Below are 22,135 nucleotides of genomic sequence, written 5' to 3' on the forward strand. Positions count from 1 at the left end.
CCCTTCACACACCACTGAAATGTAGCTACCTAGGAGCGGGATGCAGTAACCATTATAACAGCACCCTTGGCAGATTATGAACAAGAAACAAAGGAACACTACATATGTTAAAGCAATGAGGGAAGATGGGTGGATGGAATATAATCACCCAACTGGGATTGGCTAGCAGCCTTGCTCTTCCTGGAAAAACGCCAATGGATCTTTAGTAACTAGGGCTGGTCCAGGCCTCAGTTTTATATGGCATCCAAAAGACAGCCACTCCAGCAGCCTGGGCATTGCTTCAATTCTGACGCAGAGGGAAGAGCACCACTACTGAGGCCCCCACAACAGTTACTACAGCACATGTTCCCTACCCCCGCAGCAGGTGGTGGCCCTGGATTCAAAATCCCAGCATGGAAGGGGAGAGCATCCTCTACTGGCTGTTATGTGGATTATTGATTACTAGAGCCACACTTAAGTGAACAAAACCAACAAAATAAATTCCAGTAATCAAAAGGAAAAACCAATCAGTTGGTCTCCACCATCCAAATCAGCTACTAATGTTAGCTAAGTGTGTATGTTGTAGGTGGACGTTGAATGGAAAGGCTCCTCCAGAACAATGGTGCAGAGAGTGAGTGAGTGAAGGCCTGAGATGTCAAACATTCTTGTTCATGTGTCTCTGCTAAATGAGAGAAGATGGGGATTTTCTGGGAACCAAAGATGCAGAGGAATTAAAAAGCCCACAGCTGACACTCCTAGGTCTTATTTATAGATCAGAAGCTTTTCAACTGATAAGGCACCAGGTGCAGAAAACACTGACAGAAACCGGAGAAGCTGCAGTAGAAATTTTTACGAGTCTTCGGTCAGGAGAGAGCCCTGAAGCCTGGCAAAAGGCCAGAAAACTGTTATTTTTAAGGAAGGGCATGGATATATGAGATGATTAAAGACCTTCAGACCTTTTAATCGAGGGTTATCATCATGTACTGCACATAGCGAAAATATTGGACAACAGCCCCCTTCTCCACAGATGGCCTGAACGGCTGAATGCGGCTGATGGTTTTACTTCCATCTCTGGCAAATGTGCTGTACACCGGGGATGTCAAGCAAATAAATACTGCTTAGCTCCAGACAGTGCACCATGAGATTCTTTATCATGTTTGATTAGGGTGTTTGCCAAGGAGGTTTCTGAGCACAGGAGCTGGGTTATCATGTGGGTTGGAATGTTACAGTAACAATGTTTTCCACTTAGCCTTGCTCCCATCCAAGCATCTGCAAGGGCATTAATGGCTTTAGCTGCAAAACACCCCTGGTGAGGAGGAGATTAGCCATATCAGCTTCATGTTACAGATGGGGATCGGAGGTTACTCAAGGGGCTTGCTGAAGGCTGCTCAATGAATCAGTGACAGAAGCAGCAGTCCGTTCTCCTGACTCCCTGTCCTGTATCCTCTCCATGCACCATGCTGCATCTATAGCTAGGCAGCTTTGCAGATAGGGAATCAGACAGAGCAGGTGTTTGCTGGAGCTCCACACAGGTTTAAGGGGCAGGAGGGTGAAATCACAAAGGGGTTTGTTGGAAAATGCGACTAATGGGCAATGAAGACTGGCAGGAATCAGGTGGGATTTGAGGCGCAAGTCAACAGCTCTGCGTCATACAAGAGATAAAAGGTAAGGCAGGACTAGGCCACAAAGGGCCTTAAAAGTGAAGACAAGTAGCTTGTGTTGGGGGGAGGTGGGAGAGAGACACAAAGTGAGGGTGACATGGAGCAACTAGCCAGGAAGATGTTTGCAGCAGTGTTTTGAATGGATTTAAGTGGGAGAAGGTTTGCTTTTGTTGTGGCTGTGAAAGAAGAGATTGAAATTGTTGACACATCAGAGGGCATGGATGAGCAGTTGCTGTCAGTTGGCTAGAGAAGGGAAGGAAAGCAGACATGAATGAATATGGAGTATATGGGAACTCTCACAGCAAGCAGTGGTCAGAATGGTAGAGCACCAACCATGAATGGTGAAAAGTTACTGACCAAGGTCTGCAAGGCCCTCTTGCAGTGAATAACTGTACTGCCCAGTAATGTGTGATGACTTACAGAGCAGCTGTGTCCCCAAAGGCTCTGCAGAGTTAGACTGGACCGTTAAGAGTTATATCATCCATAAGTTTCAGAGTAACAGCCGTGTTAGTCTGTATTCACAAAAAGAAAAGGAGTACTTGTGGCACCTTGGAGACTAACCAATTTATTTGAGCATAAGCTTTCGTGAGCTACAGCTCACTTCATCGGATGCATCCATCCATAAGAGCAGATACATGGAGATGAGATTCAATGAGTTTTCAGCGGGGAATTGAAATCAGGTGGAGAGTTGATAGGGTTGGGAGATACAAGAGAGCTGTTCAGGTGGCAGGGCTGATCACCGGGAAGCTCTCCCACCAGGAGTGGGAAGACTGGAGGGGACAGAGCTGAGGGTTGTGCTAGACAAACAGAGGGGCTGGGGTGGGAGTGGAAGGAGAGCATGGGATGGTCTGGGAGGCAGATGGGAGCAAGCTCAAAAAACAGACCTGGTAGGAGAGGGTGGTTTTGTTTAGCAGAAAACTTTAAGATTTTGCCAAAAAAATCAAAAAATGAAAATTTTTGGTGGAAAAATTCAGTGTTTGGGTTTTATATTGACAAAAAGTCAAAGATTTCTGCAGGAAGCAGAAACTCCCCATGAAGAATTGCTTCTTGTCAAAATGCAAAACATCTTAGATGGGAAATTTTTGACCAGCCTTATGAAAGATAACAATATCCAACTGGGTCTCAGAAGGAATGGGGAGCCCGCAAGAGGTGCCCTAGGATGGAAGGTGAGGTGGTCTCCTGTCAAGCTGTGTGTGAAGCTTGGCGTTGTCATCCTGGAGTTGAGACACTTCATTCATATCTCCCAGTTGGCCATCATTGCGTAATGTGATCAAGTGTCTCCCTTTGAGCCAATGGCCGAGCATGCAGTCAAACACAAGCCTTGACCTAGAAAAGTGCTCTGCCTGCCTGTCTGTTACTTACATCATGGTAATGAATGCCTTGTTTTCAAATGTACAAATGATGCTAGAACAGTGATACTCAGACCTCAGTGGTTCAGGAGCCAAATTAGCCATCAACATTACCCAAAAGCGCCACAGTCGTGTGAATTCATTGTGTCATTGACTATAGTACTATAGATTCATATTTAAACAGTATGACGGGGAAACATTTAGTTATATATATTTGCACAGCCAAAATGACTGATTGGTTAACAACTTGGATTGCTTGATAATTAAATCACACCATGTTTTAATATCATGTGCTGCAAAGAGTCACAGAAGACAAATTATAGAGCCACTTGCAGCTAAAGAGCCTCAGTCCAAGTATCACTGTGCTAGAACATTAAATAATGAGGAACGGTGCAGTCAAAGATGAATTTAAATCCTTTAAGTACCTGGGATAAAAGTACCTGGGCCTCAGGTGTGTGGCGGGGATGCATTCTCATCACAGCACTTTTCTGCTGAGCTATCAACTGGATAGCAGGACTTGCCACTCCATATGTTGGAATCAGGGTTGGTGAAGAAATGCTTACCAACCAAAACTACACCGACAATGCCGCTTTGCTTGTGGAGAAGTTAGAGAATTTCAGCCCTGCCCTCCAGGGTCTCTAAGATGTTGTTCGCAAATGGAGTTGAATGCTTCATTGGAGAAGACCAGGGTCCAGAACCTTGGAGCTGGGCCACCAGAACCCCTGAGGTCAAATACCATGGAGAGTGTTGATGAGTTCATCCACCTGGGCTGTAAACCGAGTTCTTTGACTAATACGTCTCATGGCCTCCTGCATGAAGTTCTTGTCTTGCTTATGGATGCAAAAATGTCTTTGCGTTGAAACAAAGTTCAGGATCTGTCAAACCTGCGTACCCCCTGTATTGCTACATGGGTTAGAAACCTGGACTGTCTTATTGGCAGTGGCCACGGGCATTCCATGTGTGCTCTCAGTGCGAAATCCTGGGCTTAAAGTGGTTTGACGAAATGTCACAGTCTTGCAGAGATTTAGCGTCCCTTTAATAGTCAGTGTATGCACAGTGGCATGGCCTGGGTAGGGGTGGGAGTGGGGACAAAATCACCCCAGCACACCGTGCTCTCAAGCTCTCCATTTAAGCGTGAAAGAGTGCACACCCTGACCCTACCTGATGTACCTTTGTGGTTGCCCCAGAGATTTGTGGATTTGCAGAACTGAGCCAGATCAGGGAGCCTACATGACGCCTAGTGCTACGCCATCAATTGTGGTCACTCTGTGGTGGAATGGCCCTCAGCGGACTATGTGCGTTTGGTGTTAATAGATGGCAGAAGTAGTATATTGCAGATAAATGGAGGGGTGAGAACCTTGGAGAAAAAGAGGAGAGACTCTGATGAAGGGAGAGGGACCATGCTAACGATTCTGCCCGGGAAGGAGACTGCATGCTTGTGGTTTTATATGATGTGGCCAGGAAGCAGCTGACAAGGGGAGAGGCAGGATGTTAGGCTGAATTAATCATGACTTATATTATAAAACAAAAGAGATTGTTGCAGGGCACTGGCTGTTCCTAACCTGGAGTTCTAAATGCTACCATCCTTACTCAGGCAAATGCACCCTGAATTGATCATGTTTGCTAGCTGAGATAATGCAAATGATGAAAGATGGATGGAGAAATCTTTGCTAGAGAGCATAAAATCTGCAAAGGGCAAATTCCCAAAGATGTGAACCTTGCAATGCAGTTCTTTTCTAAACACCTGCTTAGTGAGCCAGGGAATGAATTTCAGGTGACTGTCATTAATAACAGAGACCTTTTTGTCTGGGACAGATGCTGTTGGGGCAGATTTTCAGTGGATCTGCGGAACTGCCCTTGTAAAAAGTCCCCATCGGATTCAATCGTTAGCATTACTTGTCAGCTCCTAATACCTGTGAGACTCCCCATTGAAGTCAGTGGTGAAAGTCAGATTTAATAGGCCACAGACAGACCTGGCATCAGCAAGTTAATCTCCCATGGAAGGCTCTCGTCCAAGTTCAGTGGGGAATTGAATCAAACACTGGCATTAGTCACGCTCCAAGTAGCCATGGTATGCCGCTTAATGACACCTGCGATGGCCTATCTGGCTACTTTTTACAGCGACATACGGGATGTATTTACTTTGAAGGAAATACAGGAGAAAGGACATCAGAGGGTTGGAAGGGATCAGAATCTGACCCCATACATCAAATTAACTCCTCCACATCAGGGAGGCATCTCTCTAGAGCCCACAAACCTGCCTTGTCCCAGATCCAGAGTGTGGGACCTTACAATTTTTTTCAGCTAATTTTTGTTACAAGCACATTGTTAACTGCAGCTGAAAACTCTGCTGCTGCAGGCCTTGTGCAGAAGCACATTACACAGCTGAATGGAGGTTGCTAAATGTGTACAAAATACAAGGTCTTGTGTTTTATAGATGAAACAGTCTACAGCCGAGCGCAGTGCTTTGTTTGAATTGGTAGCAAAGCGAGTGTGTGTGCTCAGTTAAATCAGGTGGCAGGGTTTCGAGCCTTTTCTTGCTAATTCTTAGTGTCTGTTATTAATCCTTAACCTTTCACATTATATCACAATTGAAAACATTCTTGATCTAGGTCTGAGATGCTTGTGGATATGCCAGAGCCATTCGTGAGACACAGAGGTCTCGGTGTTAAACTCAGAAAACGAAGATCATCCATTCATTCGAAAATGAAAGATTGGGTGTGTTTGAGGAGTGAGGATGGAAGTGGTTGGTCTGGGGCACTGGGAATGGAAAGCAAGGTCTTCCACCTTACTTGTGAAATCCAGCCCAGACCAGCAGTGATTATCATTTGTCTGACAGTGTGAAATAAGGTGGTATGGTAGGTCAGTCGGTCCCGTTCTCATTGGCCAGGTATCCACAGCAGAAGGAATCCCCACAAAAGACACCTCTCTAGCTAGAATCAACAGGGCCTCAAGCACTGGATGGATGGCCCTCAATACTGTAATCCTTCTGTCCACTGGCAGTGAGGTCACTGAGTCCTTGTTGACATACATAGGTGAGATGGTGCATTTAGGATGCTAGCACGGAGGCAACCTGTGCTGTACCTGTTTGGTGGACTTCAGACATGCTGGCTGCAAATCCAGGCCCTTTCGCCTGCACTAAATGCACTTTAAAAATATGTAACAATGTAAAGTAGACACAGAAAGTGGTCAGCATCCTCCTGCTTTGCTGTGTCAGACAGACTTTACCAGCCATATCTCAAAATCCTTCACAGTGTTAAAATACAAATTACAACAGAGGGGGTGAGACATGCTGAATCGCAGACATGGGAGATGTTTTCAGCTGAGATTTGCAAACAGCTGTGGACTCAGTGAGATGCAGAGTGGCAGGGCCCCTGTTCTAGATACTAGAGAGGAGGTGGATCTTACACCACTAGTAGGGAAACTGCATGAAGGGCCTGGGGCAGGAGGAGGGGAGGAGTGAAGAGAGCCAAAGTCTGTGAGGTTGCAAATCCTTGGAGATCTTCGCAAATCCTTGCAAATCTCCTCTGTGTCAGTGTACTGTTTTCTCCATTAATATAAGACACACTCAGCTTGGATTGTTGGGCCAATGCAGCACAGCCATCAGTGAGATGAATTTGCATTTCCTCCAAGTCAGATATCAAGTTGCAATTTTTCTCCTCTTTTAAATTGTGCAGAATTTTACCTTAACAGGCAATACAAGTCCTGGCCAAAGAATGTGTCCATAAAGTATTCACTGCTCAACAGAAACCAGCTGAGCTCTCTGGATGTAATGTGGGTGGACACAAATGACAGTAATCATCCTTAGTGCCTTGATTAGTTTACAGCTTCTGCCTGTTGGATGCACATGTGCCTTTTGTCTGTGGGGCTCTCCAGGCAGAGTGGAGGATGCTGCCTTGGGGGCGGGGGCGGTGGCTCTCAGCTGCAGACATTTTCCCTGCAGTTTTTATTGGAGTAGGTCCGATAACTGAAAAATTGATATTCTGGTTCGGCAAAAATTGTTTTTGAAATCTTTAGTTGTAAAGATGCAGCCTACCAATACACGATGGGACAGGAGTATCAAAATTGGTCTGTTCTTCTTCGAGTGCAGGTCCCACATGGTTTAAACCCTTGGCCCCGAGGAATGCCCCAGAGCCGAGGGAAGGAAAGGGATAGGGTAGATCCATGGTCCCTAACCAAAATTGTAACTCTAAACTATGCTGAACTAAGAACTGAAACCTAAACTAAACCTAACGAAAAAGCTCAGGGAAGCACCTGTGAGGCAAGCAAACGCTGTTCCAACAACCATCACGGGCGGTAAGAAGGAACTGAAGGGGGGGCGGGTCGGCAGGGTCATATATTGAGCACCATAAAGGCGCCACTCGAGGGGGCTCCACGGCTGACCCGACGGGTGCTGCAAAGGGAAAACTTTCCGACGATCGTGCACGCAGTGCGCGCACACCTGATTGGAATGGACGTGAACAACACATCTCAAAGAACAACAGTTACGAGAAGGTGAGTAACTGGTTTTTTTTAGGTCTGACCACATTGGTGAGCTGCCCTGGAATGCCACTACTTGCATTCTTCCTCCTAAGCATCCACTGTGGCTCCACGGCTTTTCTATTTAAACATGGTGAGCTTTCCATTTAATTTCTAGAAGAGTTTGTGTGATCTAGAAAGAAGTCTGAGCTGCTCTGACTGAATCTTCTTCCCTTGAAGAAGAGAGAGGACCTCATGGCATTAAAACTAAATTATATCAAGGTACCTTTGTTATTAGCAAAATGATTTCATATGATTAGTAGCTATGGCCATGAATCCTCCCTACCAGACCAACTTCAGCTGACTTACTCGAGACAAATAGCTGTACAGGAATTGTGGGCTCATTTAATCACTTCTTTATGGAAAGTGAGTATAGTAATTACATTAATTTTTCAACAAGAAATCACCTCTTGTGATCTTGGACTGAAGTGACCTAAACTTGGAACATGCATTGTGAACATTACCTGGTCTGAAGCACCAAAGCTTCCAAGAGCTGGTTTTGTTGTTTGGCTTTTTACCAAGGACTTGCCACATTCTTCATTTAGTGTGGTGATGAAGTGTGCAAGATAATCACAATCTCCTTACTTTCATTATAAAACTTTACTTGAATTGTCATAATGAAAGCTACAGGAAATTACAAATGCTTGAAGCACGTGGCCTTGCACAGTGATTCAGAGAGTAATTTCAAGCAGCTTGATATTTTGCTACATAATAAAAAACGCTTTCGTGAGGGTATGATTCTCTGTAAAATTCTCTCCCAGCTGATGGGCTTTTGCATAAAGTGGTGTCTGATTAGAGCTCTGCTCCCAGGGTTTGTGTTTCTGAAATAACTGATTCTGCAAGCTGATCCACATGAGACCCTTTTGCTTGTTAAGTTCATGGGTGCTCTGGATGAGTATGTGGGTCTGCGCGTTTTGCATCAACTTGCCGGATTGGGACCTAAGCAGTGATGACACATTTCCTCTATTCCCAGGGCCTGATTGTGCAAGCCTTCATGCACAGCTCTCTAGCTGGAACTTCCACGGGCAGGGAGTACCCAGGTCATTTGTTTTAAATGAAAGTTGATATTCTCCCATAATTATCTCACTCCAGGAACTGGGGCTGTAAGAAAAACAGCAAATATCAGAGGTGGCAATGTTGTGTTAAACTTCTGCTCCACTCAGACATCCCTAGAGAAAGCACATAGGTCTGTTACTGGAGAACCCTCTCTGTATGAAAGATACATCAGTCCCTGTGTATACAGATCCAGACAAAGTGCCTTATCCCATGTCCCTAGTGTGATCCAGGGCTGCAGCCCCAAAGTGACAGCATCAGCAGCACCAGTGTGTCGGTTATCCTCCTCACCTCCCCTGAATTCATGACGTTTTTGTGCAGAGCTAGGTGGCTGCTCTTTTAGAACTCACTAGTGGGGTGAATGTAGCAGCTGCAGTGAATAGAAATGGTCGGAAGTTCCTTCCAAAATGAAGTTTCACCAAAAAAAGGAGGAAAATGTCCAAGCAATGTCAGTTTTCCTCCAGCTACCATTCTTTTTTCTGTGTATTCTTTTTTCTGTGTACTGCCCCTTTAAATGCCTGCCCTGGGGCTATGGGGCAGTTCAAGGCGACAGTTGCAGAAGGAGTCATGCACACACTGTGCTGTTTCTCATGAAGGCTTGCATTTATTTGGTGTTTGTTTTTTCCTTAACCCAAAGAGAGTGCACACTGTGTGGTGGTTAGGTGGTAAAAGTCTCCTTTGCATGGTTAAAACCCAAACAGCAGCTGAATCTAGATTTGGCCATTTACAAACATAGAAGTATTTGGGTGTTTTGGAGGAAGGAGACCATTGTTTTATTATTTCCAGAGAGGAAAAAATAGGTATGTGACCTAAAATAAACAAACAAAAAAGCTCACAGTATTTTTCTCGCCATGCAAGTGGTCCCATATTTTACAAAAGTGCTAGTACAGCATTACTCATGGCAGAAAGAGAATCCCTAAAGATTTTGCGTGGTTCTTGTGTCAGAAAGGAATGCACAGGATCAATTTACAGCTATAGCCAGAAATCTGAAAATGTCCAGGGAGATCCTGGGAGGAAGCACGCTTCCCACCCCAAACAACTTCACTGATTTTTAGCTGATTCCACTCATCGCACTGCAAAAATAGAATTTCTGCAGGGACCTTAGACACCTTTATACACCTGTTATTTCCTTGTAACCGCTTCTGCCGTAAGAATCTAGAGAATTTCAATAATGTTTTGGAAGGGTCGTGAGGGTGTTATTGTCTGCAAGGGTGAAACCTGCCTCTAGAATGGAAGTCTGTTTCCATGAGTAACTTTGCTTTGTTTAGCAAGTCATCCTTTACTACTCAGCTGCAGCTGTCAGCACAAGCTAGGAATTTAGTTTCACAGCTGTATCCCAAACTGATCACTGGGTGAGGTAGGGTCTGAGTTGGTTTACAAATTAAACCCTGCAGCTGAGAATATTCTTGAGTCCATTTGTCCTGCTGTTGGGTAGCTGCACTACCAGTTGTGTTCTGCCCTCCTCTGTGCTGCACACACAAGATTTTTTTGAAGATCGTTCCCAAAGTACTAACTAGAAACTCCTGAAGGAGCTTCAGCTGAATGTTTGTAGTGAGAGCAAGGCTTTGTTAATTCATTAGCTCATCCGTTGTATTTGTTCTTTTATTTATTAGAATTGTATTTTATAATATCCATAGTCCATCTTAAACAAGATTGAAGGAAGCATTGATCTGCCCAAGAGAGACTGTTTTGCAAATAATACTGCTGCCTTTTCATGTATCTTGTTCTGCTTTGTAAAAATGGAGAGAAAGTTAGGCCTCAATCCTGCTAACATTTATACTTGTGCCTCATGGTAAACACATGAGTAATGTCACTGAGTTCAAGGGAAGCACTTGTGTGTGCAGTTGAGCATGTGTTTAAGTGTTTGCAGGACTGGGACCGGTGGGAAGCCTCTCTTGCTACTTAAAGTGAGTCTGTGACTTCCTAGGCTTTTTGGAAGTAGTTCCTGAATGCGGTGGGTGGAACAAAATGCACAGGTGATGCACTTACTGTGGCTTGACTAACTCAAGAGTCAGTTGAGAAACTACAGCGAAAGCCTGGGGAAATGTGCTGGCTGTTTGGGATTTACAAAAATAAAACAGGTGCGTTTGTTAGCTTGAAGTCTGCACAGAACCCACCCAGCATTGTTGAACTGGCAGCTTGTACCTCTAAACTGGGGAGAAAAGGGGGGGGGGTGCTTTTACTTTGCATGCTTATTCACTTTCTGCAGTCATTCATCTGCTCTGTCTCTGATACGGTTTTCAATAGCTAGAGTCTGGGAAGTGCTTGGCTTTTGAGTGCTGCTCTCTGATTGGCCCAGGGAGAGCTGCTGTTGGAGTATAATGTGTGAATACCATCTGCTGTGAGAGGTTGAGAGGCTCAGTGAATTTTGCTTGGAGAGGCACCTTTAGCCAGGAATACAAACAAGGGGGAACAAGCTTTTCTTTCTTGTTTCTGATCCAGTCTCTCAGTGGGGGCTGGATTTTTCTTTTCCTCTCACTGCGAAACTTTTCTGCTTAGCTGGAAGAGTGAGGAGCTTGCACCTCTTGTTCCCTGCCTGGGATTCTTGCTCGTTTACAGAGTGGGGGAACCAATACAAGGCTGCATGTCCTTAAAACTTGTTGTTTTTTTGGCTCCAGCTCTCAACATGAAATGGCTGAGTTACTATGGGATGTTAGTTCCAAACATCTGACTTGCTTTTAAAGGTAAGTGATTGGGGACCTCTGTATTTTAATAATAGCTCCTCCCCCCCCATGCATGAGATTTTTTCCGTTTGGGGGGGGAAAGCCCCCCTTTGTAAATGGACAGTTGCCTGTGGCAATGGCTGAGTTGATCAAATAGTGTGTGTTGTCTCAGAACTTGTGTAATCAGCTCTGTGAAATGAGCAGGACTGGAGTGATTGCTAGCTTTGTTTTGCAGTTTTGCTCTCTTGCATAGAAATTATTGTCCTGAAGGTCTTAAAAAAACCCAAACCTTTCACTAGTGAAACAATAGTGACTGCTGATCACTATGTATATTCAGTGTCAATGCAAAGAAAAGTGTCTCAAGACTTTGCTTTCATTATTTTAACAAAAAAAGTTATGATATTTGCAAACGAAACATACCAGTAGGCACTAAAAAGGCTGGATTTTCAATAGCCCATGTTTGAAATCAAACAGAATCAACTTTACCCTGACTTGAAGAGGGTGGAATCTGATTTATTTTTTTTTTAGCCTTTAAAATGCTGAATAATGATGGACTGATAATCGCAAAAGATCAAACTGCAGCCATCTCCCTTTGCCTGAAACCACAGGCTTGACCCTAACCTGGGGGTGGAGGTGATAGCAGTCCAGACAGGCCCCCAGTGTGCTAAGCATGCTGCTTCAGCTCTGCATAGTGCTGCCGGATTTATTTTTTTACACTCTCATTAGTGATCTTTCTTTATGAAGGTAGAGTTCAACCAATCACTTGGGTCAAGCACAAGGCAAGGTCAGCTAAGGGACTGTTTGAAATATTGACCTTTCATAAAATCCCTACATTCCTCCTGTAACTAGATTATGCAGTGTTACTGTCATCGGTCTCTACTAAAGGCTTTAAATGGCAACCTGCAAAACACTGATAGCATGTACTTCTAATACATCAGGTTTGCTGCAGGCTTTAGTGTAACTTTTCTTCTGACAAAATGCCATTTTCTAACTACTCTTCCTTGCCACTGTGTTACACTTTGCACTGTGTTTTAAGCTGACCTTGTCAGAGTAACGTTCATCCATCGCTATATATTTTAAGAGAAACTCTGAAATAAATATTAAAGCTTCTGAGATGGGGGAACAAGGGATTTATATATTTGAGACTTGCTCCAAACTACACTTTTCGGAGAGTCCCTTTTGTAACAAACAAGGAGGGGGAAATCCCTTACATCCAAGCTCCCCCCTTGGACACAAGTCTTTTGAATGCCAAACGTTTTTAATTCAGTGGGTCGCAGGCTGCAGTTTCAATCCTGACAGTTTTTAACTTTTACACTAAAAAAAATTCCCACTTACGGGTAATGGTCAAAGGTGCTCTGGTCAGCATAGGTTTCAGAGTAACAGCCGTGTTAGTCTGTATTCGCAAAAAGAAAAGGAGTACTTGTGGCACCTTAGAGACTAACCAATTTATTTGAGCATAAGCTTTTGTGAGCTACAGCTCACTTCATCGGATGCTGTAGCTCACGAAAGCTTATGCTCAGATAAATTGGTTAGTCTCTAAGGTGCCACAAGTACTCCTTTTCTTTCTGGTCAGCATATTACTCCAAGGTCAAATCTGCAGGTGAATCTCAAAGAACTCTGGTTACAAGTGAATAACTTTTTTTATTTAGAAACAAAATATTGTTTCAAATGGGAACTTGTGTTTTGACAGTTTCAAAATGATAAAGTGGTGACAATTTTGAACCTAGTTAAAAAACTTTTTTTTGACTTTCCTGGGAACAGTTTCTGTTTAGATGAATCCGCATTTTCTGATTTTCACTTTCTGATTGTTTCATTTTCTGCAATGTTTCATCAAAAAATTTTCAACCAGTTCTAACCTTTTCAGCCAACCACATGCAGCTGATGACAATGTTATTTTCACTTGCTGTTTACCACATGCATATATTGCTGCTCCTCTCCTGCGCCCACAGTAGAAATTTTGCCTTCGTGGCCATGGTATTCCATCATGGTTTAACTGAGCTCTGCCTCATTGCGTAGGGTAGAGCCTCTCATTCTGGGAATCGAGATTCACACCCTGTATAGAAGGGTGTGCCCAGCTTTTCCACCTCTCCTCCAAAAATTCCTGCGATAATACCCCCAAATTCACTATTGGTGGAAAATCCCCTTTTTCCTCGGTGGATGAGGAAGCAAAACGCTTCTCATTGCATTTTCTGTTTCTGAGGTGGCCGCGTATGGACCTGTTAACATAGCATGTGAGTGTCTTGTGGTCTTTAATGTATTTACCTTCACAAGACTCTTGTGTTAGGCTCAGTTGCCAACTTTCACGCAGTAAATAAGCACCCCGACTTTCATAATAAGCCAAAAATCAAGCTAATCCCATTTCAAAACAAGCCAATGCCTAAGAACCCCAACACTCTGTGACTAGATCCCCTTGGCATGCAGTCTGGGACTGTAGTGGGCCTGCTGTGCATACTTGCTCCTTATCCCTGCTTCCCCTGCTCCTTATCCCAGCAAGGGAGCCAATCCAAAAAAAAAAAGCTACAAACCAAAAACAAGCATGTTTGGCGTGTCTGGTGTTAGGGCCGTGCTAGGGAGCTGAGGTCCAGAGGCCCAGCTTTTTAGAGGTGTTTCGGTGTTGTGTTGCTGTGTCTTAGTCTCCTTTTCAAAAGTGGTTTAGGCACTTAGGAGCCTTTCAACTGTCAATGGGATTTTGGCTCCTAAACCAGTTAGACACTGCTGCATTCAGCATTGCAGTGCCTACATACCTTTAAACACTGGGCCTGAGAGAATAGGGGTGTGTCTACCCTGTACAGTGAGGCTGGGCTCTGCCTAGGGTTTGAACTCAAGCCACACCCCTACATCAGTACTGAGGACCTGGATCCTAGGACCCCGCTAGGTGGGGTGGGTCAGAGCTCGACCCCTACTGTGACATGGGTCCAAGCCCTGTCGTTTTGCAGTGTGGACACAAATGAAGATCTGTGTAAGCGCAGCTGTGAACCCAGGTCCAGCCACTGTAAGCCCAGGTTTACAGTGCAGTGTGAATGCTCAAGCACACATTTGGAAATAAGCCCAGGTGCCACAGAGCTGGGTCCACAATTCAGGGTAGTCACACCCTGGATGACTTGCCCAGGATCCCACTTGGAGCATGTGCCATGCAGAGGACTTGAACCTGTGTCTCCTGAGTCCTAGGCTAATGCCCTAACTGTTGTGCCATCATTCTGGCATCATTGCTGTCCTCTCCTTCTAATTTTTCCCAAAGAAATCTTCCTTCTGGGAGCAAACCTGCCATTTATCTGTGTGAAATGCCTGTAAAAATGGTCAATCTCAGAAGGTATCCTCCTGTGGACCTTGCTGTCACTTAAACCACAAAGAACGTGAATCCCACTATGCAATGTTTGGGGCCAGGAGCCGGGCTCAGTACATTGCACTGATTTGCCGCTTAGGTTTCAATATTTGTAGCCCCAAGCCTGAGTGTTCATACATTTGCCTTGACATTACTACTATCTCTATAGATCTATCACTGCTGTTTATATCTGGCTTTTTCTATAATCCAATATTTTGTTGCCAAGAATTTAATAGCTGCTATTTTTGAGGGACTCTCAAAAATGTGTTTATGCTTTTGGGACTTCCTCTGCTCAATCTATATCAGTATGTAACAGGACAGATGCAGTTCCTCATCTCGTTATGTGCATCACCTGTGCTCCTGCTCCAACAATGAAGTTAACAAAAGATGGCCATGTTGCTCTATTGAAACTCAAAGGTGGGTGCAGAAATCCAGTGTGTTTTCAAAGCAGGAAAAACACAAAATAGGTAGGACGAGAGATGTTGAGAGACGGGGGACTCTAGTGGCAAGCACAATGAACTGGGACTCAGAAGAGTCCTGGGTTCTATTGCCATCTGACTTGGATGAATCACTTCCCCCTTCTGTACCCCTGTTTTCCCCTGCAGCCATTGTCTTATCTTATTAAATAGTATCTCTCCAAAGAGCCTAGAGTGTGTAACTATGGCTTTCGCAGTGACTAGCACAATGGGGCCTGAATCTTAGCTGCCCCCTCTGGACACAACCAGATTTATTTATGTTGCTTACAGCCTTCTGAAAGGGTCCCTCCAAACAATGATGGCTTGATGTTTGTTTTTAAGATAAATTATGAAAAGATACCTTTTCTAGCTCTGGGCTGTAAAATAATAATAATAAAACAGCTTTAATTTAAAGTTGGGCTTTTTTAGTAAGGTAGGAATAACTTTGATTAAACTTCCCAGAGTAACTTGTTTAGCCGGCTGCATTAAAATCAAACTTGATCCAAACTTGAGAGCTTTTGTCTGCTGTTTTTGGAAGGGTTTTTTTGGTACTTTTCAAACCAGAACATGATGCTTTGTTCTGTAGTCTGAGAGCTAGATGGGATTGGTATTAGTTCCAAGGCACTGACCATGTTTGTACTCTGCCTTCTGTTCCTGCCTGGATGCCCTTTGTGATTGGCACTGTCAGAAATGGAAGGCATCTATCTAAGCTCTAAAGGCTGTATCTGGGTGTTGTGCCAAGAGCAACAATAGAAGATTAACCAGCAAACCGTGTTAGTGACCCTCTCGACCATGAACTGGAGACTTACACATCCTTTATGGGGTAGAATTAATTTAGGCTCCAGAGTGCTTGTTTCTGGGCCTTGCTTAACCAAGACTATCAGTTGCCAGACTAGTGTGATGATGGCCAGGGGTGGGAGGAGATGCATAGAAGGGTAATTCCATGAAGGCTGTGGGCTGAACCTGAAGTACAGTGCAGAATGGAAAACCACTAAGTTGCAAAGTGCTTCTCTGAGGATAGGATTCTTAAACTTGTTAAGTAAGACCAGTTTGCTCAGGGAAACTGTACTGTGTGCATCAGAACCATCTTTAAGTGGAAGATGTGGGAGGTAGAGTGCAAAGCGTACAAAAATGAGGGTGTTTCAAGGGTTTCTTATTCAAACTCTTTCCAATGCGCTTAGCGCTCCGATCACCATCTGCACAGCTGCAAAATGAAGAGGCTTCCCTGTCTTTAAATTACACAAGTTATACTTTCTGTAACACAGAATTTAAGACAAAACTACCATTCCCTGCAAACAAGATGCATTATGTAACTGCAGTCTTTGTTCATGTATCTACCTGAACTAAGTTGAAATGGTTCTATGACCGTATGTAGGAGCTAAGCTTATGGAATTAGGTCAAACAACTTGCCGCTGGGCTGCTGCAGAAAGCATGTAGAGGCGAAGTATCTAAAGAGGGCGGCCTTTGAAATACCCCCGTGTCTCAGTGGAGAGGGAGGATATGGGTGTGGTCTTATTCTCGAATTGAAATATGCAGTGTGGCTGCTGCCTGTATCTATACCATATGGGTTTTCACAGAGTAGAATTCTCATGATAGTATTAATTGGGGAAAATAGTGGTGATTATTGGATTCAAAATGAAATGGACTGGTGGTGTTGTGCATGACCAGTGGTTTTTCCTGTGGTTTAATTGTGTGGATGGGGAGGGGAAATGCAGGGAACTGAGGAGGCAAGGAATTTGCTTTTAAAGAAAAGCCCCTCCTACGAAAGATCCTTATCTTGGGTAGTATAGTTTCCTCAATTGCTTGTATAATTTGGCAGGGTAACTTTATCAAGCAGCCGGTTTTTGCTCTCAAAGCAAAGGATTGAGAAAAATATTTGGCAGGTGTCAGAAGACTTAAGTAAATTTCCCTCCGAGATTGCTGAGCAAAGCCATAGTGATGGAAGTTCTAGGTAAGAGGTTGTCTAAACAGTCTGACCTGCAGAGCACTGCTGGCTCTGAAAAGAGATTCCCCCAGGCAGAGAGGGCAGGTTCATAGCTTCATGGTCTGTCCGCCATAACAGCTTGTTAGAGCTGAAGAGCTCCATCTCAACTGCAGTGAGCAAGTCTCTCTAAAAGTCTCAAGCCTTCAAGTGGACATCGTGAGCTCACTGGGCCTGGAAGAGCTAGCAGAATTCAGACTGCTCTAACTACAGGAAGCAGCGGGTTCTGCAAGGGAGGGGGCATCCAATGTGAGCTTGTTATGGTCATGAGCTTATTCCCACAGTTTAGGAAAAGCCCATTGGCAATATGAGAGAAGCTTCACATACAACTGTGATAACAAAACTGGGAAAGGGACCGAGCAGGGAATGGAGGAAGCATGTGGAGCAAGCCCACAAACAGCTTATTTAAATACTTTAGTTTTGGTCAAGGAGGGTGATAAATCTTGATGAGCCTCAGTGCTAGTCAGTCATTATATTAAGAAAAGGAGTACTTGTGGCACCTTAGAGACTAACCAGTTTATTTGAGCATGAGCTTTCGTGAGCTACAGCTCACTTCATCGGATGCATAGCATATCGTGGAAACTGCAGAAGACATTATATACACACAGAGACCATGAAACAAAACTTCCTCCCACCTCACTCCCCCGCTGGCAACAGCTTATCTAAAGTGATCCTCAAGTAGAGCCATTTCCAGCACAAATCCAGGTTTTCTCACCCTTCCCCCTTCCCCCCCCCTCCCCCCCCCCCCCCACACACACACATACAAACTCACTCTCCTGCTGGCAACAGCCCATCCCCCTTTGAAACCCCTCTTTATAATGCGCATGATAATCAAGGTGGGTCACCTGCAGCACTAATCCAGGTTTTCTCACCCCCCCCCCACACCCCCCCTTTTTTTCCCCAAAAACCCAAAAACCACACACACAAACTCATTCTCTTGCTGGCAACAGCTCATCTTACAATGTGCACAGCAATAATCCAAGTTTAAGCAGAACGTCTTGGGCGCGGGGGGGGTTTGCAGGAAAAAAACAAGGGGAGACAGGCTACCTTGCATAATGACTTAGCCACTCCCAGTCTCTATTCAAGCCCAAATTAATAGTATCCAATTTGCAAATGAATTCCAATTCAGCAGTTTCTCGCTGGAGTCTGGATTTGAAGTTTTTTTGCTTTAAGATAGCGACCCTCATGTCTGTGATTGCGTGACCAGAGAGATTGAAGTGTTCTCCGACTGGTTTATGAATGTTATAATTCTTGACATCTGATTTGTGTCCATTTATTCTTTTACATAGAGACTGTCCAGTTTGACCAATGTACATGGCAGAGGGGCATTGCTGGCGCATGATGGCATATATCACGTTGGTGGATGTGCAGGTGAACGAGCCTCTGATAGTGTGGCTGATGTTGTTAGGCCCAGAAGTCACCTACTACAGGACAGGCCTAACAAAGAAGATAACAGAACGCCACTAGCCGTCACCTTCAGCCCCCAACTAAAACCCAACTAAAACCCCTCCAACGCATTATTAAGGATCTACAACCTATCCTGAAGGATGACCCAACACTCTCTCACAAATCTTGGGAGAAAGGCCAGTCCTTGCCTACAGACAGCCCCCCAACCTGAAGCGAATACTCACCAACAACCACATACCACACAACAGAACCACTAGCCCAGGAACCTATCCTTGCAACAAAGCCCGTTGCCAACTGTGCCCACATATCTATTCAGGGGACACCATCACAGGGCCTAACAACATCAGCCACACTATCAAAGGCTCGTTCACCTGCACATCCACCAATGTGATATATGCCATCATGTGCCAGCAATGCCCCTGTGCCATGTACATTGGTCAAACTGGACAGTCTCTACGTAAAAGAATAAATGGACACAAATCAGATGTCAAGAATTATAACATTCATAAACCAGTCGGAGAACACTTCAATCTCTCTGGTCACGCAATCACAGACATGAGGGTCGCTATCTTAAAGCAAAAAAACTTCAAATCCAGACTCCAGCGAGAAACTGCTGAATTGGAATTCATTTGCAAATTGGATACTATTAATTTGGGCTTGAATAGAGACTGGGAGTGGCTAAGTCATTATGCAAGGTAGCCTGTCTCCCCTTGTTTTTTTCCTGCAACCCCCCCCCCCCCAAGACGTTCTGGTTAAACTTGGATTATTGCTGTGCACATTGTAAGATGAGCTGTTGCCAGCAGGAGAATGAGTTTGTGTGTGTGGTTTTTGGAAAAAAAAGGGGGGGGTGTGGGGGGGGGTGAGAAAACCTGGATTAGTGCTGCAGGTGACCCACCTTGATTATCATGCGCATTATAAAGAGGGGTTTCAAAGGGGGATGGGCTGTTGCCAGCAGGAGAGTGAGTTTGTATGTGTGTGTGGGGGGGGGGGGGGAAGGGTGAGAGAACCTGGATTTGTGCTGGAAATGGCTCTACTTGAGGATCACTTTAGATAAGCTGTTGCCAGCGGGGGAGTGAGGTGGGAGGAAGTTTTGTTTCATGGTCTCTGTGTGTATATAATGTCTTCTGCAGTTTCCACGATATGCTATGCATCCGATGAAGTGAGCTGTAGCTCACGAAAGCTCATGCTCAAATAAACTGGTTAGTCTCTAAGGTGCCACAAGTACTCCTTTTCTTTTTACGAATACAGACTAACACGGCTGTTACTCTGAAACCAGTCATTATATTAAGATTAGATTTGAAGCCCCAGGCTCCCTGTTTGCAGGTGGGAATTACTCTTTGGTTTTTGTGGCTGCAAAATGACCAAAGTTGAGTAGTTGCCTCTATCTATTGTGCCACCTGCTTTGTGCCTGCGATCAGGAAGTCAGAGGTGCAGCAGAAATGTGGATGCAAACTGTCCATGAGGGCTTCACTCCCTTAAAAAATGTTCCCCTTTTGTTTTGATTTTTGGGGAGTTGGGATGGATAAAGAAGGTGCAGGGGTGTTGTGTTTCTGAGTGCTGCCTCACCAAGGATCATGAATAGTTAAGGCACATTAATAAGGCTTTTCCTCAGTGACAGACGCATCTTAACAGATGCGGATAAGCCCTCAAAAGCTGCATAGCAGCTCTGTTCTCCAAACTCTTAGAACGATGCTGCTCTCTTGAGCTGTCTTCTCTTTCTGGAGGTCCTCTGGCATTTCTGCTTCATACCTGGCTGGATCCTGGAAGAATAGAAGTGTGAGAGAATTAAACTGGAAAAAGTTGTTGTTGGGTTTTTTTCTTCAAAATTTCAGACTTTCATCTGAACTGAACCAGCTTGAAGCTCCCTCATTTTCATTTCACCCCTGAGATTACTCACTTGCATGGGTTTGTGGTTGCAATCACAGTCTCTGGGCTTAATTGTGATCGTGCTCGCTGGTTTTATATGTATGTAACTCTACTGACCTTAGTGGGGTTCTGCTCATTTTTACACTAGTGTAAATGAGAGAATCGGAGGCTTGGTGTTGTTTATCTTGGCGCTATTCCATCTGCCCAGCAACTGCTCCAAGGTGCTAGCCTCAAATATAACACAAACAATAAGAAATCAAAGCATGGAACTTTAATGTTTAAAGCCACCTCTTTGGATTCCACAGCTCTGCACAGACGTCAATAGCTTATCGGGAGAGGTGTGCTACTTCAGCTCCTCCCTCCGATACGGCTAGGGTTACTGCCACTGGGCAACAGTCCAGCTGAAGAAGACCTCTTGTGAGAGTGTTTAAATGTTCATGCCTGTCTCAGCAGTTACTACTTTATGTTGGGTTGCCAGTCCTGCAGCTGTTTTGTACCAGGTCCTACTGGGTTTGGAAAGCATTTGTGTGTGAGGTGAGTTATTAGGGGAAAGCATTTATTTTCTCATTGTGTTTGAGGCCCAAAAGGCAAGGGGGTGGGGGGGAAGGGGAGAAGTGGTGTGAGCTTAATTCAGTAGTCAGTCAGGAGCAGAACTACAAAGCAAAAAAACCCCAATCTATGTATCCTGCTTCAGGGAAAGGAACCATAATTAAAAGCAATTACAGAATCTCAGGATTTAATTATTAAATTCCACACTCTATAGATGTTGCTTACTTCCCAACTACACACTCTGTATTCTGTGCAAAGCTTTACTTTCCCCTTGGATGTATTCCCAACATGTGCAACCACTCCCCTCTCTTTCCCCACCATCTCTTCCTCTGCGTATGCACATTTGAATGTGAGACACTGAATCATTTGTAATACGAGGTTTGAAGTTTTGTCTGCATTTCATTTGTCTCCTTTTTGATAGGAGGCATTATCATTCTGAAGGGACATTATTGCCATGTTGACTGTCCCTTGCATTGTGTTGCCATAAATATGAGCGCTGTCTGGAAAAACAGAACCAGTCAGACTCACGCAGACCTCTCCGAAATGCACTATTCGCTTGTTGAGATCTTCAGATACAATTCTAATCTTGTGACTTCTTCAAGCCCTGGGGCACTTTGTCTGTCTGTCTGTCTGCATGAAGCTTAACATTCCAGCACCTCTCTATAAAGATGGCACCACTTAAGCTAGTATCCCATTTTACAAACAGGAAGCCGTCCCCCTTTTCTTGTATTGTGCTGAGACAGGACTGTGCCTTTCTCACTAAGAAGGGGGGTACATGAAGGACTGCAGAGTTGTGCTTTCTCCTGTTTACTATGAAATAAATGTGGGATGTATTTTTCCTTGCAGAAACTTAGTTCCTGAGCAGTCCAAAGATTTAGAATACTTTTATCTTTACTCTAGTCTCTTCCTTTTGCTGTGTTTTTAGCTGGGAAAAAGGTCTGCTTGGGTATAATTTTAAAGCCCGACCCAGCACAGCTAGCCCAAACTTGACCAAGAGCGTCGAGGCCTTTTCAGACCCAACCTGATCCGGACCCAATACTTTCCATCGCCCCACCACCTGATGGGGACTTGGCCTGGTGGGGGCTCCCTGTGCCTTGTGTTGGTATCCATCTCCAGCTGTCTCCTGCTTTTGAGGTCAGTATATCAGCAGCTCTGTGTCCTGCTCACGCTGTCTGCCCCCTGCTTCACTGCACTGTGCATGCCGTGGAGTGAAATGTGCTGCAACTTGTCAGGAAACTTACTCTGCAGTGCATATGGTACAGTGAGGTGGCAGTGGCTGGCAGGAGTGAGGCATGCAGCTGCTGTTCCAACCCCAGGGGCAGGAGGAGGTCA

The 22,135-nt window shown here is 44.6% G+C and overlaps 1 protein-coding gene across 24 annotated transcripts in view; it reads left to right on the forward strand.

Moving 5' to 3' along the window:
• The window catches only part of LOC102934027 (DAB2 interacting protein), a 435,191-nt gene that overhangs the window by 92,425 nt on the left and 320,631 nt on the right, over positions 1-22,135 (forward strand). For 4 of the 24 annotated variants that reach the window (XM_043530258.1, XM_043530261.1, XM_043530260.1 and 1 more), the window contains exons 1-2: positions 10,171-10,641; positions 11,179-11,244. The exons of 17 other annotated variants lie outside the window; for them this stretch is intronic. The gene's annotated coding sequence lies outside the window, so the exon portion shown is untranslated. Of the gene's footprint in view, positions 1-10,170; positions 10,642-10,813; positions 11,245-22,135 lie in introns of those variants that run through there. 3 more of the 24 variants (XM_043530257.1, XM_043530259.1, XM_037879724.2) reach the window with 1 other exon arrangement.

The sequence above is a fragment of the Chelonia mydas genome, chromosome 16, assembly GCF_015237465.2.
Source record: "Chelonia mydas isolate rCheMyd1 chromosome 16, rCheMyd1.pri.v2, whole genome shotgun sequence".
NCBI classification, from domain to species: Eukaryota; Metazoa; Chordata; order Testudines; family Cheloniidae; genus Chelonia; species Chelonia mydas.